The 17,697-nt window shown below is 42.3% G+C and overlaps 1 protein-coding gene across 2 annotated transcripts in view; it reads left to right on the top strand.

Moving 5' to 3' along the window:
• Nucleotides 1-17,697, top strand: part of LOC133542869 (C-Jun-amino-terminal kinase-interacting protein 1-like) — a 147,055-nt gene that overhangs the window by 38,396 nt on the left and 90,962 nt on the right. The window lies entirely within an intron of this gene.

Below are 17,697 nucleotides of genomic sequence, written 5' to 3'. Positions count from 1 at the left end.
CTTCCAAAGACATGCACCTGGGGATAGGTTGATTGGCAACACTAAATTGGCCCTAGTGTGTGAATGTGGTCTGTCTATCTGTGTTGGCCCTTTGATGAGGTGGCGACTTGTCCAGGGTGTACCCTGCCTTCCGCCCGATTGTAAATGAGATAGGCGCCAGCGACCCCGAAAGGGAATAAGCGGTAGAAAATGGATGGATGGATAATATATAATTATAATGTATAATGCATATGTTCCTTGACTGCACTTAAATGTAGAATATATGCAGAATATATTTATACTATTCATATATTGTATATATAATATATGTTATATACTATTTATTATTATTAATGTCGGCTTCACGGTGGCAGAGGGGTTAGTGCGTCTGCCTCACAATACGAAGGTCCTGCAGTCCTGGGTTCAAACCCAGGCTCGGGATCTTTCTGTGTGGAGTTTGCATGTTCTCCCCGTGAAAGCGTGGGTTCCCTCCGGGTACTCCGGCTTCCTCCCACTTCCAAAGACATGCACCTGGGGATAGGTTGATTGGCAACACTAAATTGGCCCTAGTGTGTGAATGTGAGTGTGAATGTTGTCTGTCTATCTGTGCTGGCCCTGCGATGAGGGGCGACTTGTCCAGGGTGTACCCCGCCTTCCGCCCGATTGTAGCTGAGATAGGCGCCAGCGCCCCCCGCGACCCCGAAACGGAATAAGCGGTAGAAAATGGATGGATGGATATTATTAATGTCTATTGTGAGCGAACTGTGGTGCTGAATTTCCCCCAGGGATCAATAAAGTACTTTCTATTCTATTCTATTCTATTAAGTGGATTTTAGCTCGGTTGGTAGAGTGGCCGTGCCAGCAACTTGAGGGTTGCAGGTTCGATTCCCACTTCCGCCATCCTAGTCACTGCTGTTGTGTCCTTGGGCAAGACACTTTACCCACCTGCTCCCAGTGCCACCCACACTGGTTTGAATATAACTTAGATATTGGGTTTCACTATGTAAAGCGCTTTGAGTCACTGGAGAAAAAGCGCTATATAAATATAATTCACTTCACTTCACTTTATTTAGTCATCAACTTTCAAATTGAGCTTGAGATCATTTTAGGCATGTGCTTATTAATAACAAAGATGTCTAATTGGATCATAAATATGTAATTATACTGTAACTATTCTGCTCATTTGGCTATTACAAAAATGTAAAAAAATGTTTTTACTTTTGTCCATTTAAAGTAACAGTAGAGCAGAAAACCAAGTGTCCTCTACTTTGAAGCTATTTTCTTAGTGTCTGCCCTGAGATCGGTAGGTTGAGTCATACCAAAGACGATAAAAATGGGACCCGTTACTTCCCTGGTTGGCAATAAGCATCAAGGGTTTGAATTGGAGGGTATGTCACCAAAAATGATTCCCGGGCGTGACCACCGCTGCTGCTCACTGCTCCCCTCACCTTTCAGGGTGATCAAGGGTGATGGGTCCAATGCAGAGATTAATATCGCCACACCTTGTGTGTGTGTGTGACAATCATGGGTACTTTAACTTTAATATACAGTCGTGGTCAAAAGTTTACATACACTTCTGAAGGTCATAATGTCATGGCTGTCTTGAGTTTCCAATAAGTTCTAAAACTGTTATTTTTTTGTGATAGAGTGATTGGAGCACATACTTCCAAAGTTTGCGAGTAAAAATATATGATTAAAATAGTATCAATCTCACGGAGATTCCCGAGCCATTTTGAAAGATAATGAGCGAGCCAGACACCCATCCATCCCGCCATTTTCTACCGCTTATTCCCTTTGGGGTCGCGGGGGGCGCTGGTGCCTATGTCAGCTACAATCAGGCGGGGTACACCCTGGACAAGTCACCACCTCATTGCAGACACGTGGTCACGTAATGTAAAGGTGGGAAATGCAGAGCCTTTCCCTACCAACAACAATGCAAATCATTTAGACTTTGTGGGAGCCAATAATGATTACTTTGGAAAAAAAACATATTTTTGAGACTGAACATAAAGAGGATGACCTACAAATTTTAAGAAGCTGTGTGCTAAACAAATCCAGTTTTGGTGAAACAGTAAGTATTATGTAGCAGTATTGTTAAGTGCTAAACAAGAAATACAAACTATAAACATAAAAAAGTGATTGCTTACTGTACAAAGTCTGCTCTCACATTAATGACAACTGATAGGATGTCCATATTTTCCCGTTCAGATGAAGAATTAATTTTAATCCAGACGAAGAGTTCAAAAAGTTGCTGTTCACCGTCACCCTGCCTTTGGTTGTGTGAGCTTCTCTCTATCACCAGGTATAAATTGAATACCACGGATAGACAGCTTGGTGAATCATGGCTAAATCCTGTCATTATCCACATAAGAGTCATAATTGGTAATCTAGAATACTGTATTTCCTTTAATTGCCACCTGGGCGCTAATTATATTAAAACCTCTTCTCACTCTGGCGCTTACCAAAGGCATGCGGTAAATTCAGGCCTGCGCTTATAAATTTGAGTGTGGTGTAAGGATACCATCATAAAAATCACATTTAATTAAAAAAAAACGTTATTGTGGTCTTACCTTTACTTATAAATTAAGTCCATGCGCAGCTCCTTCTGATCAAAAGCATCGATAACTTGTTTATAGAAGTCTTCCTTATCTTTCTTCAGTTTTAAAAGTCTCTGTGTCTCGATGGAGATCTTCCTTTATTACCTCCTGCTTCGATTGAAAGTCCAGTTTAGAAAACTTTTTTATTTTAGATATGTAATCCAGCATGTTAAAAGTGTAAGTGAGAGGAAAAAAATAAACGATGGCTGCTCACTCTTGCTGCTTGTTGTCACTTCTTTTGCAGCCGAGTAGTCGCAAGAAGGACCACTAGCGCCCTCTACCACCAGGAGGCGGGATTCATTTAATGACTCATATTTGGCACACGCAGCTACGGTATATTAATAAAACATAGCTGCTTACTGTTCTTTTTAACATATTCAATAGCTCGGACCTTAAATCCTACTGAATAGCTCTTAATCTTCTTCCCTTTATGCGATTTCAAATAATTGAAATAAGCCTCCTCCATTTTGAAAATAATGACCGGTCACTAGTGACGTGACGAGTTTGACCCGGCGGAAATTTTAGGCATGTGCTGATTATTTCGCGAAACGAGTTGGACCCGGCAGAAATTCCAGACATGCGCTAATAAAAATAATATTTTGCAAAACGAGTTTGACCCGACTTTAATCCTCTAATTCTAAGCATGCGCTAATTATTTTGCAAAACGAGTTTGACCCGGCAGTAATTCTAGGCAGGCGCATACAATATACCCGGCGGCAATTCAAGGAAGTACGGTAAATTTGACGAGCCGAACGCAATGTAGCGGTAGCAGAAGCAGCGCAATATGCTCAACATGTTGCCGGCCCATGTTGTATAAGCTTCTTCTTCTTTACAGTTTTATGGCAGTTTGCATCCTTATATGTTGCATTTCTGCCATCCATCCATCATCTTCCGCTTATCCGAGGTCGGGTCGCGGGGGCAACAGCCTAAGCAGGGAAACCCAGACTTCCCTCTCCCCAGCCACTTCGTCTAGCTCTTCCCGGGGGATCCCGAGGCGTTCCCAGGCCAGCCGGGAGACATAGTCTTCCCAACGTGTCCTGGGTCTTCCCCGTGGCCTCCTACCTGTTGGACGTGCCCTAAACACCTCCCTAGGGAGGCGTTCGGGTGGCATCCTGACCAGATGCCCGAACCACCTCATCTGGCTCCTCTCGATGTGGAGGAGCAGCGGCTTTACTTTGAGTTCCTCCCGGATGGCAGAGCTTCTCACCCTATCTCTAAGGGAGAGACCTGGAAACTCATTTGGGCCGCTTGTACCCGTGATCTTATCCTTTCGGTCATGACCCAAAGCTCATGACCATAGGTGAGGATGGGAACGTAGATCGACCGGTAAATTGAGAGCTTTGCCTTCCGGCTCAGCTCCTTCTTCACCACAACGGATCGGTACAACGTCCGCATTACTGAAGACGCCGCACCGATCCGCCCGTCGATCTCACGATCCACTCTTCCCCCACTCGTGAACAAGACTCCTAGGTACTTGAACTCCTCCACTTGGGGCAGGGTCTCCTCCCCAACCCGGAGATGACATTCCACCCTTTTCCGGGCGAGAACCACGGACTCGGACTTGGAGGTGCTGATTCTCATTCCGGTCGCTTCACACGAACCGATCCAGCGAGAGCTGAAGATCCCGGTCGGATGAAGCCATCAGGACCACATCATCTGCAAAAAGCAGAGACCTAATCCTGCGGTCACCAAACCAGAACCCCTCAACGCCTTAACTGCACCTAGAAATTCTGTCCATAAAAGTTATGAACAGAATCGGTGACAAAGGACAGCCTTGGCGGAGTCCAACCCTCACTGGAAATGTGTTCCACTTACTGCCGGCAATGCGGACCATTTCTGCCATCTTCAGTTTAATTGTATACTATATAAATAGAAAAAAAAAAGGATATACACAGGAAATTAAGTAAAACACGGCTTAGTATTTGACGCAGAAACTTTTTTGGGCACACGGAGGGCAAAGGTCCTCACCTAAGATTGTAGGGCACACCTCATTGCCAAGAAGTCTTCATGTACTGGACCCTTAGCAGCCCCGAAGAGAATGTTTCCACCTCCATGTTTGTTGGTGAGGATAGGGTTCTTGCCATCTTACTCCGCATTTCTAAACCTGTTGAGTCCGACATTATGTCATAAGAGCTGTGTTTGTTCATCTCGTCAAACCACAACACATTCTCCAAAGTTTTCTCTGAGCCATTCAGGTGTTGACAAACTTCAAACAAACCTAGACATATCCCTATTTGAGCAGGGGGTCTGTACGTTGTTACATTCCTGTACTGAAGAAAAGAAAATTGACCCTTAGATCTACAATCCCAATTTTACTCCGACTTAGACAAACTTTATAGATCCACAAAGGAAGTTGTTCGACACAGTAGCTCAGTTGCAAAGGGTGGAAAGGGTAATAATGCACACAAAGGCACAAAAAGAGGGCGAAAACAAAACGTATGAAGTAGACTTAAAATGTACCATAGTAGCAATATGAAATATAACATATATTTAATATTTACATATTATCCTTCCATCCATCCATCCACTTTCTACCGCTTGTCCCTTTCGGGGTTGCGGGGAGTGCTGGAGCCTATCTCAGCTGCATTCGGGCGAAAGGCGGAGTACACCCTGGACAAGTCGCCACCTCATCGCAGGGTCTACATATTGTATATACAGTATATAACATATACTGATATAATATTATATTATATTATATTTTTAGTGGGCTTTAAATTTTAAATTGTCAGGAAAGAAGAGGAAGGAATTTAAAAGGTAAAAAGGTATGTGTGTTTAAAAATCCTAAAATCATTTTTAAGCTTGTATTTTTTCTCGCAAATTGTCTTTCTGAAAGTTATAAGAAGCAAAGTAAAAAAAATAAATTAATTTACCCGCATAGCTCGGTTGGTAGAGTGGCCGTGCCAGCAACTTGAGGGTTGCAGGTTCAATTCCCACTTCCGCCATCCTAGTCACTGCCGTTGTGTCCTTGGGCAAGACACTTTACCCACCTGCTCCCAGTGCCACCCACACTGGTTTAAATGTAACTTAGATATTGGGTTTCACTATGTAAAGCGCTTTGAGTCACTAGAGAAAAGCGCTATATAAATATAATTCACTTCACTTCACACTTCACTTTATATAATAAATACAATATATAACATATCCCAATTACCATGTACAATATTACAGTATATGTAGCAGCTGCAGCAAAAAAAAGGGCAGCATAAGCAAAAAAAACGAGAAATCTGTTCCACTATACACAGCTTTTAAAGAAATTGTACTGTTTGCTTTTATAATTTACTGTATATATTCTATATTTGTGTTTTATTTTATGTGCAGCGGTGGTGTCCAAATTGCGGCCTGTAACGGCGTGTGGCACAATATTGATATGCAAACTTTTAAGGGACGGCGTGGCGCAGTGGGAGAGTGGCCGTGCGCAACCCGAGGGTCCCTGGTTCAAATCCCACCTAGTACCAACCTCGTCACGTCCGTTGTGTCCTGAGCAAGACACTTCACCCTTGCTCCTGATGGGTGCTGGTTGGCGCCTTGCATGGCAGCTCCCTCCATCAGTGTGTGAATGGGTAAATGTGGAAGTAGTGTCAAAGCGCTTTGAGTACCTTGAAGGTAGAAAAGCGATATACAAGTACAACCCATTTATCATTTATTTAAACTTTTTTTTTTTTTTTTTACAAATTTTGCAGGTTTACACCTCAGCGTCAAATATTTTGTGACTTTACCAATGTCACCTGCCAGCATGCTAACGTTAATATACTGGATAATTTAGCTCATTTTGTAGGGATACACCTGCATCATATTTTGGTACTTGATGCATGCTAAGCATTTTTAACTATTTGTTCAGATGTGGACCCCTAGCGTAATATTTTTTGGCGGTTTAGCTCGGTTGGTAGAGTGGCCGTGCCAGCAACTTGAGGGTTGCAGGTTCGATTCCCGCTTCCGCCATCCTAGTCACTGCCGTTGTGTCCTTGGGCAAGACACTTTACCCACCTGCTCCCAGTGCCACCCACACTGGTTTGAGTGTAACTTAGATATTGGGTTTCACTATGTAAAGCACTTTGAGTCACTAGAGAAAAAGCGCTATATAAATATAATTCACTTCACTACTTGCACATGTTACAGTTATTATTTTAGCATGCTAATATTAGTATGCTAGTTTTTTTTTTTTAAATATAATTTAGCAGGTATACACCTCAATGTCATATATTTTGGTATTTCACTACTGCTTACAGAATGCTAGCTTTTTAAACTATTTTTCCTGGTATACACCTATAAGTGACACTCATGTTTTTTGTTACCTAACACTATTCGGCCAGTGTGCTAACTGTTAGCATTTCATCAGCACTCACACAAAAATTCTACCAAAATTGCATTTTTGACTTCTTTGAAAAACACCAAAACAGGGTTGTACGGTATACCGGTATTAGCATAGTACCGCGATACTAATGAATCATATTCGGTACTATACGGTCTCTGAAAAGTAGCAGTCCACCGTCCCCCAGTCTGTCACACACGGACTTGGATTTGTTTTGCTTCTTCCACTCAAAGGATGATTGGCACGAGCCAGACGAGAGTGTGAGTACATTTTGATTTATTTAAACACTGTAATACAAAAACAGGAAAACAAGGGGCGCGCACAAGGGCGGATAACAAACTAGGCTATACTCAAAACAAAAGCAGCACAATGGCATGACTATATACAAACGGACAAAAAACACTAACTCTGGCACAAAACAAACCAAAAACTTGCACTGAGGCATAAATACAAAAAAAACTTACGTGGCATGGTCAAAACAACAAACAGCGTGGCAAGGCATGAAGGTCGGCAAGGTAAGGTAGGTTGGATAGTAGGTATCGTAGGTAAAGTTGGCAGCATGAGGACGGAAACAGAATGGCTTAAATAATGACTATGATGATTAGTAACAGGTGTGAGGGCTGAGGACAAGGGCGTGACTAGTGGGCAAGGTGAAAATCAATAGGTTACTATGGGAACAAAACAAACCAGGAAGTGCAAAACGCAAGAACTGAATGTTCAAAAAAACAAAACAAAACATGACAAAAATAAAACATAATCCACAAGGCGTGACACAGTCGTAACGTCATGACATTGCTGGTTTTACAAGCAGACGAGCATGTTCGGCAGCGCACAATCACGGAGTACTTATAAGCAGACAATGTGTGTCGACAGAAAAGGGAGAACAGATGCATTTTGGCTTAAAAACTAACAATAAAGGTGAAGTTATAACACTGAAACGCCCTCAGGACGAGGTGTTTTAAGACGGTGGTTCTCAAATAGGGGTACGCGTACCCTTGGGGGTACTTGAAGGTATGCCAAGGGGTACATGAGATTTTTTTTTAAATATTCTAAAAATAGTAACAATTCAAAAATCCTTTATAAATATATTTATTGAATGATACTTCAACAAAATATGAATGTAAGTTCATAAACTGTGAAAATAAATACAACAATGCAATATTCAGTGTTGACAGCTAGATTTTTTTTGTGGACATGTTCCATAAATATTGATGTTAAGGATTTCTTTTTTTGGGAAGAAATGTTTAGATGGATCTCTATTACAATCCCCAAAGAGGGCACTTTAAAGGCCTACTGAAATGAGATTTTCTTATTCAAATGGGGATAGCAGGTCCATTCTATGTGTCATACTTGATCATTTCGCAATATTGCCATATTTTTGCTGAAAGGATTTAGTAGAGAACATCGACGATAAGGTTCGCAACTGTCGGTGCTAAGAGAAAAGCCCTGCCTCTACCGGAAGTCGCAGACGATGACGTCACATGTTGAGGGCTCCTCACATATTTACATTGATTTTATTGGGAGCCTCCAACAAACAGTGCTATTCGGACCGAGAAAACGACAATTTCCCCATTAATTTGAGCGAGGATGAAAGAGTCGTGTGTGAGGATATTGACTAGAAAAAAAAAAAAGAGTTAATAAAAAAAAAAAAAAATGCCATTGCATTGGGGAGGATTCCGATGTTTTTAGACACATTTACTAGGATAATTCTGAAGAAATCCCTTATCTTTCTATTGTGTTGCTAGTGTTTTAGTGAGTTTAATGTTACCTGATAGTCGGAGAAGTGTGTCCACTGGTTCGTTGACGCGCAGTGTCTCCGAGGGAAGTCACGAATCTGCAGCAGGATGCAAGCTGCGCTGATATCCGGTAAGAAGCGGCTTTTTAACCACAATTTTCTCACCGAAACCTGCTGGTTGACATTTGGTCTGGATTCATGTCTGCTTGACCTCGCTGTGATCCATAGTAAATTTTCACCTCCGTGAATTTTAAACAAGGAATCACCTTGTGTTTGTGTGGCTAAAGGCTAAAGCTTCCCAACTCCATCTTTCTACTGTGACTTCTCCAATATTAATTGAACAAATTGCAAAAGATTCAGCAACACAGATGTCCAAAATACTGTGTAATTAAGCCGTTAAAGCAGACGACTTTTAGCTGTGTGTGTGTGCGTAGTGCTCATACTTCCTGAAACCCTGTGACGTCTTGCGTACACGTCATCATTACACGACGTTTCGAAGACGAAACTCCTGGGAAATTTAAAATTGCAATTTAGTAAACTAAAGCGGCCGTATTGTCATGTGTTGCAATGTTAATATTTCATCATTGATATATAAACTATCAGACTGCGTGGTCGCTAGTTGTGGCTTTCAGTAGGTCTTTAAATTGATGATTACTTCTATGTGTAGAAATCTTTATTTATAATTGAATCACTTGTTTATTTTTCAACAAGTTTTTAGTTATTTTTGTATCTTTTTTTTCCAAATAGTTCAAGAAAGACCACTACAAATGAGCAATATTTTGCACTGTTATACAATTTAATAAATCCGAAACTGATAACATAGTGCTGTATTTTACTTCTTTATGTCCTTTATTCAATGATTTGCTCTGATTAGGGTGTACTTAAATTTAAAAAAATGTCCATAGGGGGTACATCACTGAAAAAAGGTTGAGAACCACTGCTTTAAGAGATGGCTAGCTAGCAGCTAAAGTTCTTCCCTGGTCTGCAGTGTTTTAGCTACTTCTAAATCATTAATCCTCGCCTCCATGGCGACAAATAAAGTAACTTTCTTACAAGTATCATACCTGCAGGACGAGGAATAGCTAAACATGTTTCACTACACACCGTAGCTCACAGGCGTGGCAAAGTAAACAAATGCCATTGGTGGATCTACACCTGACATCCACTGTAATGATACCAAGTACAGGAGCGCAAAGTCAATTCTACCATGATTACATCAAAATTTTTTTGCATGAGAAAATTATACTTTTTTAAAAATGTATAATAAGGGTGGAGTGCCATCTCCGGGTTGGGGAGGAGACCCTGCCCCAAGTGGAGGAGTTCAAGTACCTAGGAGTCTTGTTCACCAGTGGGGGAAGAGTGGATGGTGAGATCGACAGTGCGGCGTTTTCAGTAATGCGGACGTTGTACCGATCCGGTGTGGTGAAGAAGGAGCTGAGCCGGAAGGCAAAGCTCTCAATTTACCGGTCGATCTACATTCCCATCCTCACCTATGGTCATGAGCTTTGGGTCATGACCGAAAGGATAAGATCACGGGTACAAGCGGCCCAAATGAGTTTGGGTCTCCCTTAGAGATAGGGTGAGAAGCTCTGTCATCCGGGAGGAACTCAAAGTAAAGCCGCTGCTCCTTCACATCGAGAGAAACCAGATGAGGTGGTTCGGGCATCTGGTCAGGATGCCACCTGAACGCCTCCCTAGGGAGGTGTTTAGGGCACGTCCAACCGGTAGGAGGCCACGGGGAAGACCCAGGACACGTTGGGAAGACTATGTCTCCCGGCTGGCCTGGGAACGCCTCGGGATCCCCCGGGAAGAGCTAGACGAAGTGGCTGGGGAGAGGGAAGTCCGGGTTTCCCTGCTTAGGCTGCTGCCCCCGCGACCCGACCTCGGATAAGCGGAAGAAGATGGATGGATGGATATAATAAGTTTATAAACTCAGAAAATTCGTCCTTGAACACATGAGGACTTTAGATATGACCAATGTATGATCCTATAACGACTAGGTATCAGATCGATACTTATATGTGTGGTATCATCCACAACTAATGTAAAGCATCCAAACAACAAAATAATAAGTGATTATTACATTTTAACAGAAGTGTAGATAGAACATGTTAAAAGAGAAAGTAAGCAAATATTAACAGTAAATGAACAAGTAGATTAATAACTCATTTTCTACCGTTTGTCTTTAATAATTTTGACAAAATAATAGAATGGAAAATGACACAGTATGTTACTGCATACGTCAGCAGACTAATTAGGAGTCTTTGTTTGCTTACTTACTACTAAAAGACAAATGTTCTAGTATGTTCACTATTATAATATATTGGCTTCACGGTGGCAGAGGGGTTAGTGCGTCTGCCTCACAATACGAAGGTCCTGCAGTCCTGGGTTCAAACCCAGGCTCGGGATCTTTCTGTGTGGGGTTTGCATGTTCTCCCCGTGACTGCGTGGGTTCCCTCCGGGTACTCCGGCTTCCTCCCACTTCCAAAGACATGCACCTGGGGATAGGTTGATTGGCAACACTAAATTGGCCCTAGTGTGTGAATGTGAGTGTGAATGTTGTCTGTCTCTCTGTGTTGGCCCTGCGATGAGGTGGCGACTTGTCCAGGGTGTACCCCGCCTTCCGCCCGATTGTAGCTGAGATAGGCGCCAGCGCCCCCCCGCGACCCCGAACGGGAATAAGCGGCAGAAAATGGATGGATGGATGGATGTTCACTATTTTATTGTATTTTTTGAAGGACTAAATTGTTCTTCCATTGCAATAAGTAACAGATGTTTAATGTACTGTAAGATTTTTTGTTAAAATAAGGACAATAATGCAATTTTTTGTGGTCCCCTTTATCTAGAAAAGTACCAAAATGTATTGAAATATATTTTGGTACCGGTACCAAAAATATTGATTTGTCAGTCTGTGCTGCTTAGTGGAAAAAAGTTTGGCCACTCCTGATGTACAGTAATCCATCCATCCATCCATCCATCCATCCATCTTCTTCCGCTTATCCGAGGTTGGGTCGCGGGGGCAACAGCCTAAGCAGGGAAGCCCAGACTTCCCTCTCCCCAGCCACCTCGTCTATCAATCAATCAATCAATGTTCATTTATATAGCCCCAAATCACAAATGTCTCAAAGGACTGCACAAACCATTACGACTACAACATCCTCGGAAGAACCCACAAAAGGGCAAGGAAAACTCACACCCAGTGGGCAGGGAGAATTCACATCCAGTGGGACGCCAGTGACAATGCTGACTATGAGAAACCTTGGAGAGGACCTCAGATGTGGGCAACCCCCCCCCCCCTCTAGGGGACCGAAAGCAATGGATGTCGAGCGGGTCTAACATGATACTGTCTAGCTCTTCCCGGGGGATCCCGAGGCGTTCCCAGGACAGCCGGGAGACATAGTCTTCCCAACGTGTCCTGGGTCTTCCCCGTGGCCTCCTACCGGTTGGACGTGCCCTAAACACCTCCCTAGGGAGGCGTTCAATAATTATGATAAAATACTGTAACGTATTATTTTCGGGTCTCCCCATGTCTAGCATTAAAAGATTACAGTTGGTACAAAATGCGGCTGCTAGACTTTTGACAAGAACAAGAAAGTTTGATCACATTACACCTGTACTGGCTCACCTGCACTGGCTTCCTGTGCACTTAAGATGTGACTTTAAGGTTTTACTACTTACGTATAAAATACTACACGGTCTAGCTCCAGCCTATCTTGCCGATTGTATTGTACCATATGTCCCGGCAAGAAATCTGTGTTCAAAGGACTCCGGCTTATTAGTGATTCCTAGAGCTCAAAAAAAGTCTGCGGGCTATAGAGCGTTTTCCGTTCGGGCTCCAGTACTCTGGAATGCCCTCCCGGTAACAGTTCGAGATGCTACCTCAGTAGAAGCATTTAAGTCTCATCTTAAAACTCATCTGTATACTCTAGCCTTTAAATAGACCTCCTTTTTAGACCAGTTGATCTGCCGCTTCTTTTCTTTCTCCTATGTCCCCCCCTCCCTTGTGGAGGGGGTCCGGTCCGATGACCATGGATGAAGTACTGGCTGTCCAGAGTCGAGACCCAGGATGGACCGCTCGTCGGGACCCAGGATGGACCGCTCGCCTGTATCGGTTGGGGACATCTCTACGCTGCTGATCCGCTTGAGATGGTTTCCTGTGGACGGGACTCTCACTGCTGTCTTGGATCCGCTTGAACTGAACTCTCTGTGTTGGAGCCACTATGGATTGAACTTTCACAGTATCATGTTAGACCCGCTCGACATCCATTGCTTTCGGTCCCCTAGAGGGGGGGGGTTGCCCACATCTGAGGTCCTCTCCAAGGTTTCTCAGAGTCAGCATTGTCACTAGCGTCCCACTGAATGTGAATTCTCCCTGCCCACTGGGTGTGAGTTTTCCTTGCCCTTTTGTGGGTTCTTCCGAGGATGTTGTAGTCGTAATGATTTGTGCAGTCCTTTGAGACATTTGTGATTTGGGGCTATATAAATAAACATTGATTGATTGATTGATTGATTGATACTGTACATGTAACCTTGAAACACAATAGAGTTCAGGGTTTGACATTTATAGCTCATTGGAAGGTGAGTGACTTGCAGTATGAGATGCATACGGAAACTACCGGACCATTCTTAAGAGTACAAAATGATGATCCAGGACATTCACTAAATTCGCCTCGGGCACAGTTCAGTGAGGTTGCCTGGCCCAAATGTACCAAGACTACAAAATCACTTATGTCAGAAGCTTTCATTGTACTACATCATGGCCGTTTTTAAAGGCCTACTGAACACCACTACTAGTCTGATAGTTTATATATCAATGATGAAATATTGACATTGCAACACATGCCAATACGGCCGCTTTAGTTTACTAAATTACAATCTTAAATTTCCCGGGAGTTTCGTCTTGAAAACAATGTGTAATGATGACGTGTACGCAAGACGTCACAGGTTTTAAGGAAATATGAGCGCTGCACACACACACAGCTAAAAGTCGTCTGCTTTAACGGCATAATTACACAGTATTTTGGAGATCTGTGTTGCTGAATTTTTTGCAATTTGTTCAATTAATAATGGAGAAGTCACAGTAGAAAGATGGAGTTGGGAAGCTTTAGCCTTTAGCCACACAAACACACGGTGATTCCTTGTTTAAAATTCCTGCAGGTGAAACTTTACTATGGATCAGAGTGCGGTCAAGCAAACATGAATCACGACGGAATGTCAACCAGCAAGTTTCGGTGAGAAAATTGTGGTAAAAAGTCGCTTCTTACCGGAGAAAAGCTGAGCTTGTGCCGTCCATAAAGCTGCCGTCGACTTCCCTGAGACATTGGCGTCAAGACACAAGTGGACGTACACCTCCGACTATCAGGTACTATTTAACTCACTAAAACACTAGCAACACAATAGAAAGATAAGGGATTTCTTCAGAATTATCCTAGTAAAAGTCTCTAAAAACATCGGAATCCGTCCCAATGCAATTGCGTATTTTTTTCTAGTTTATCGCTATCAATATCCTCAAACACGAAATTGTCGTTTTCTCGGTCCGTATAGCACTTTTTGTTGGAGGCTCCCATTAAAAACAATGTGAATATGTGGGGAGCCCCCACACGTGTGACGTCGTCGTCTGCGACTTCCGGTACAGGCAGGGCTTTTCTCTTAACACCGAAAGTTGCAAACTTTATCGTGGATGTTCTCTACTTAAATTTCCCGCGGAGTTTCCTGTTGAAAACGTCGCGGTATGATGAGGCGTGCGAGTGACGTCTCGAGTTGAAGGGGACATATTAGCGTAGCACCACTTGCGGCTAAAAGTCGTCTCTTTTCATGGCACAATTACACAGTATTCTGGACATCTGTGTTGCTGAATCTTTTGCAATTTCTTCAATTAATAATGGAGAAGTCAAAGTAGAAAGATGGAGGTGGGCGTCAGGCTTGGACTGTGGATGTTTGTGCTTCCTCGATGCAAGGATGATGTCAGGCATGAATGTAAGTACATGATAGTTATTAAATAAACAAACAAACTACAAAAAGGAAAACCAAGGACGCGCTCTGTGGCGGATAATAATCCATACTATACTTAAAACTAAACAGCACAATGGCATGACTATATACAATCAAAGCAAAACTAGCACAATGGCACGAATACAAAAACTTACACGGCATGGAACTGTGGACGAGGACATGAAGGAGGTGCAGCATGGGTAGGGTGCGTGCGCATGTGAGAAGATCCCAGAATGATGACCAGAAAGAAAATTACTTAAATACTGGCTGTGATAATCAGGAACAGGTGCGGGACTGCGGGCAGGGGCGTGACAAGGTGGGAGCTAATACGTTGGCATGGAAACAAACAAAACCAGGAAGTGCAAAACGTGACTGAATGTCCTGAATCAAAAACATAACATGACAAAACAAAACATGATCCATAGGTGTGACAGTAGGAAGCTTTAGCCTTAAGCCACACAAACACACGGTGTTTCCTTGTTTAAAATTCCCGGAGGTGAAGCTTTACTATGGATCAGAGCGGTCAAGCGAACATGGCTCCCGACCACTTGTCAACCGGCAGGTTTCGGTGAGAAAATTGTGGTAAAAAGTCGCCTCTTACTGGAGATCTGCACACAATACACTCATGTTATACAAAGGCAAGTGTTGACAAAAAACAACTTTTGTATACTTTGATAACAACTCAAATAAGTGTAAAAATAATTCACCAACAAATATAGAATGCAAAAACATCACACAATATACAAACCCCGTTTCCATATAAGTTGGGAAATTGTGTTGGATGTAAATATAAACGGAATACAATGATTTGCAAATCCTTTTCAACCCATATTTAATTGAATGCTCTACAAAGACAGGATATTTGATGTTCAAAATCATAAACTTTAATTTTTTTTTGCAAATAATAATTAACTTAGAATTTCATGGCTGCAACACGTGCCAAAGTAGTTGGGAAAGGGCATGTTCACCACTGTGTTACATCACCTTTTCTTTTAACACTCAATAAACGTTTGGGAACTGAGGAAACTAATTGTTGAAGCTTTGAAAGTGGAATTCTTTCCCATTCTTGTTTTATGAAAATGTGCCACACATTTTCCAATTGGACACTTTTCTGGGCTTCAGGTGGGCCAGGAAAGTACCCGCACTCTTTTACTACGAAGCCACGCTGTTGTAACACATGGCTTGGCATTGTTTTGCTGAAATAAGCAGGGGCGTCCATGATAACGTTGCTTGGATGACAACATATGTTGCTCCAAAACCTGTATGTACCTTTCAGCATAAATGGTGTCATCTGAGATGTGTAAGTTACCCATGCCTTGGGCACTAATACACCCCCATACCATATTCTTTAGCAACACAAACACAGTCGGTGTTTCCTTGTTTACATTCTCGAAGGTGAAGCTTTACTAAGGAACAGGGCGGTCAACTCAAATGTACTTCTAATGTATATACTTGTTCTTATGCTATGTGAACTCACTATGTTCTCTGCTGGCTGTACATATCCGACTAAATAAGACCTACACTGTTTCAATGTCCACATTTCTCTGTTGATGACTGAAGTTCTGATATCAACCAAAGCTCCTCATCCAACCCCCCGGATTGTAAATAATGTAAATAATTCAATGTACATACTATGATGATTAACCTGTGTGATGATTGTATTATGTTGATAGTATATATTTGTACCATGAATTGATTAACGTGGACTTAAACAAGTTGAAAAACTTATTGGGGTGTTACCATTTAGTGGTCAATTGTACGGAATATGTACTGAACTGTGCAATCTACTAATAAAAGTATCAATCAATCAAGCTTGCGCCGTCCATGCAGCTGCCTTGACTTCCCTCAGACACTGGCGTCAACACACCCCTCCGACTATCAGGTACTATTTAACTCACTAAAACACTAGCAACACAATAGAAAGATAAGGGATTTCCCCTAATTATTCTAGTAAATGTGTCTAAAAACATCAATGCAATCGCCTTTTTTATTTTTTTAACTTTATTTATTTTATTTTTTTCTAGTCCTTCGCTATCAATATCCTCAGCCACAAATCTTTCATCCACGCTCAATTTAATGGGGAAATTGTCGTTTTCTCGGTCCGAATATCTCTTGCTGGTGGAGGCTCCCATTATAAACAATGTGAGGATGTGAGGAGCCCTCACACCGGTGACATCATCGGCTTTTTTTATTAGCGACCAAAAGTTGCGAACTTTATCGTGGATGTTCTCTACTAAATCCTTTCAGCAAAAACTATGGCAATATCGCGAAATGATCAAGTATGACACATAGAATGGACCTGCTATCCCCGTTTAAATAAGAACATCTCATTTCAGTAGGCCTTTAAGTGCTTGTGTTTATTTTTAAACATATAAAAATAAACTGCCACAGTTAAGTTGGGCATTCTGTTCAAAAACAGCTCTCAGTGGCGTACTTCTCCCCTGCGTTGTTTTGCCACGGGCAGGAAGATGCCAGGGGCAGTGGATCTGATCCAGTGGAAAAGAGACATCTGGTGAAAAGTGTTTGATGAGCATATGTAACTCCCACTGCATCCTGTCTGACTTAATAATTCATGTTCAGGAGTCAATGGGTTGTTCATTATTTTACTGAAGGCTGCCACAGCAAGTTGAGGCCTGCACATTCCTTTCTTATTTTTTAAATTCAATGTTTTTATGTTAGTGCGAGAGAGACAGAGAGAGAGAGAGAGAGAGGGGGTACACTGAGGTGATTATTCTGTCAGATCTCTTCAGCTCTGTTCCCTCTGAACCCATCAACACCTCCTCCTCCACCAGCTATAGATTCCATTTCTACTCCTGTAACCAAGGCAACTAGAGGGTTGAAGGCTTATTCTGCCCCGGAGTCATTTGTGATAACAGATGAGCATTTTGATTTGATAAAAAAAACATAATTTTGTTTGCTGTAGAAAGATGACGATAATGCAAAAGTCACTTAAGTCATTTTCCGAACCGTAGGGTGCACCGGATTATAAGGCGCACTGCCTATGAGCGGGTCTGTTTTCATACAAAAGGCGCACCGGATTATAGGATGCCTTTAAAGGGGTGATTTGTTTTTTCTAAATTGAAAAC

Source organism: Nerophis ophidion, linkage group LG25, assembly GCF_033978795.1.
Source record: "Nerophis ophidion isolate RoL-2023_Sa linkage group LG25, RoL_Noph_v1.0, whole genome shotgun sequence".
Lineage (NCBI taxonomy): Eukaryota > Metazoa > Chordata > Actinopteri > Syngnathiformes > Syngnathidae > Nerophis > Nerophis ophidion.
This window is presented reverse-complemented; position numbering and strand designations above follow the sequence as displayed.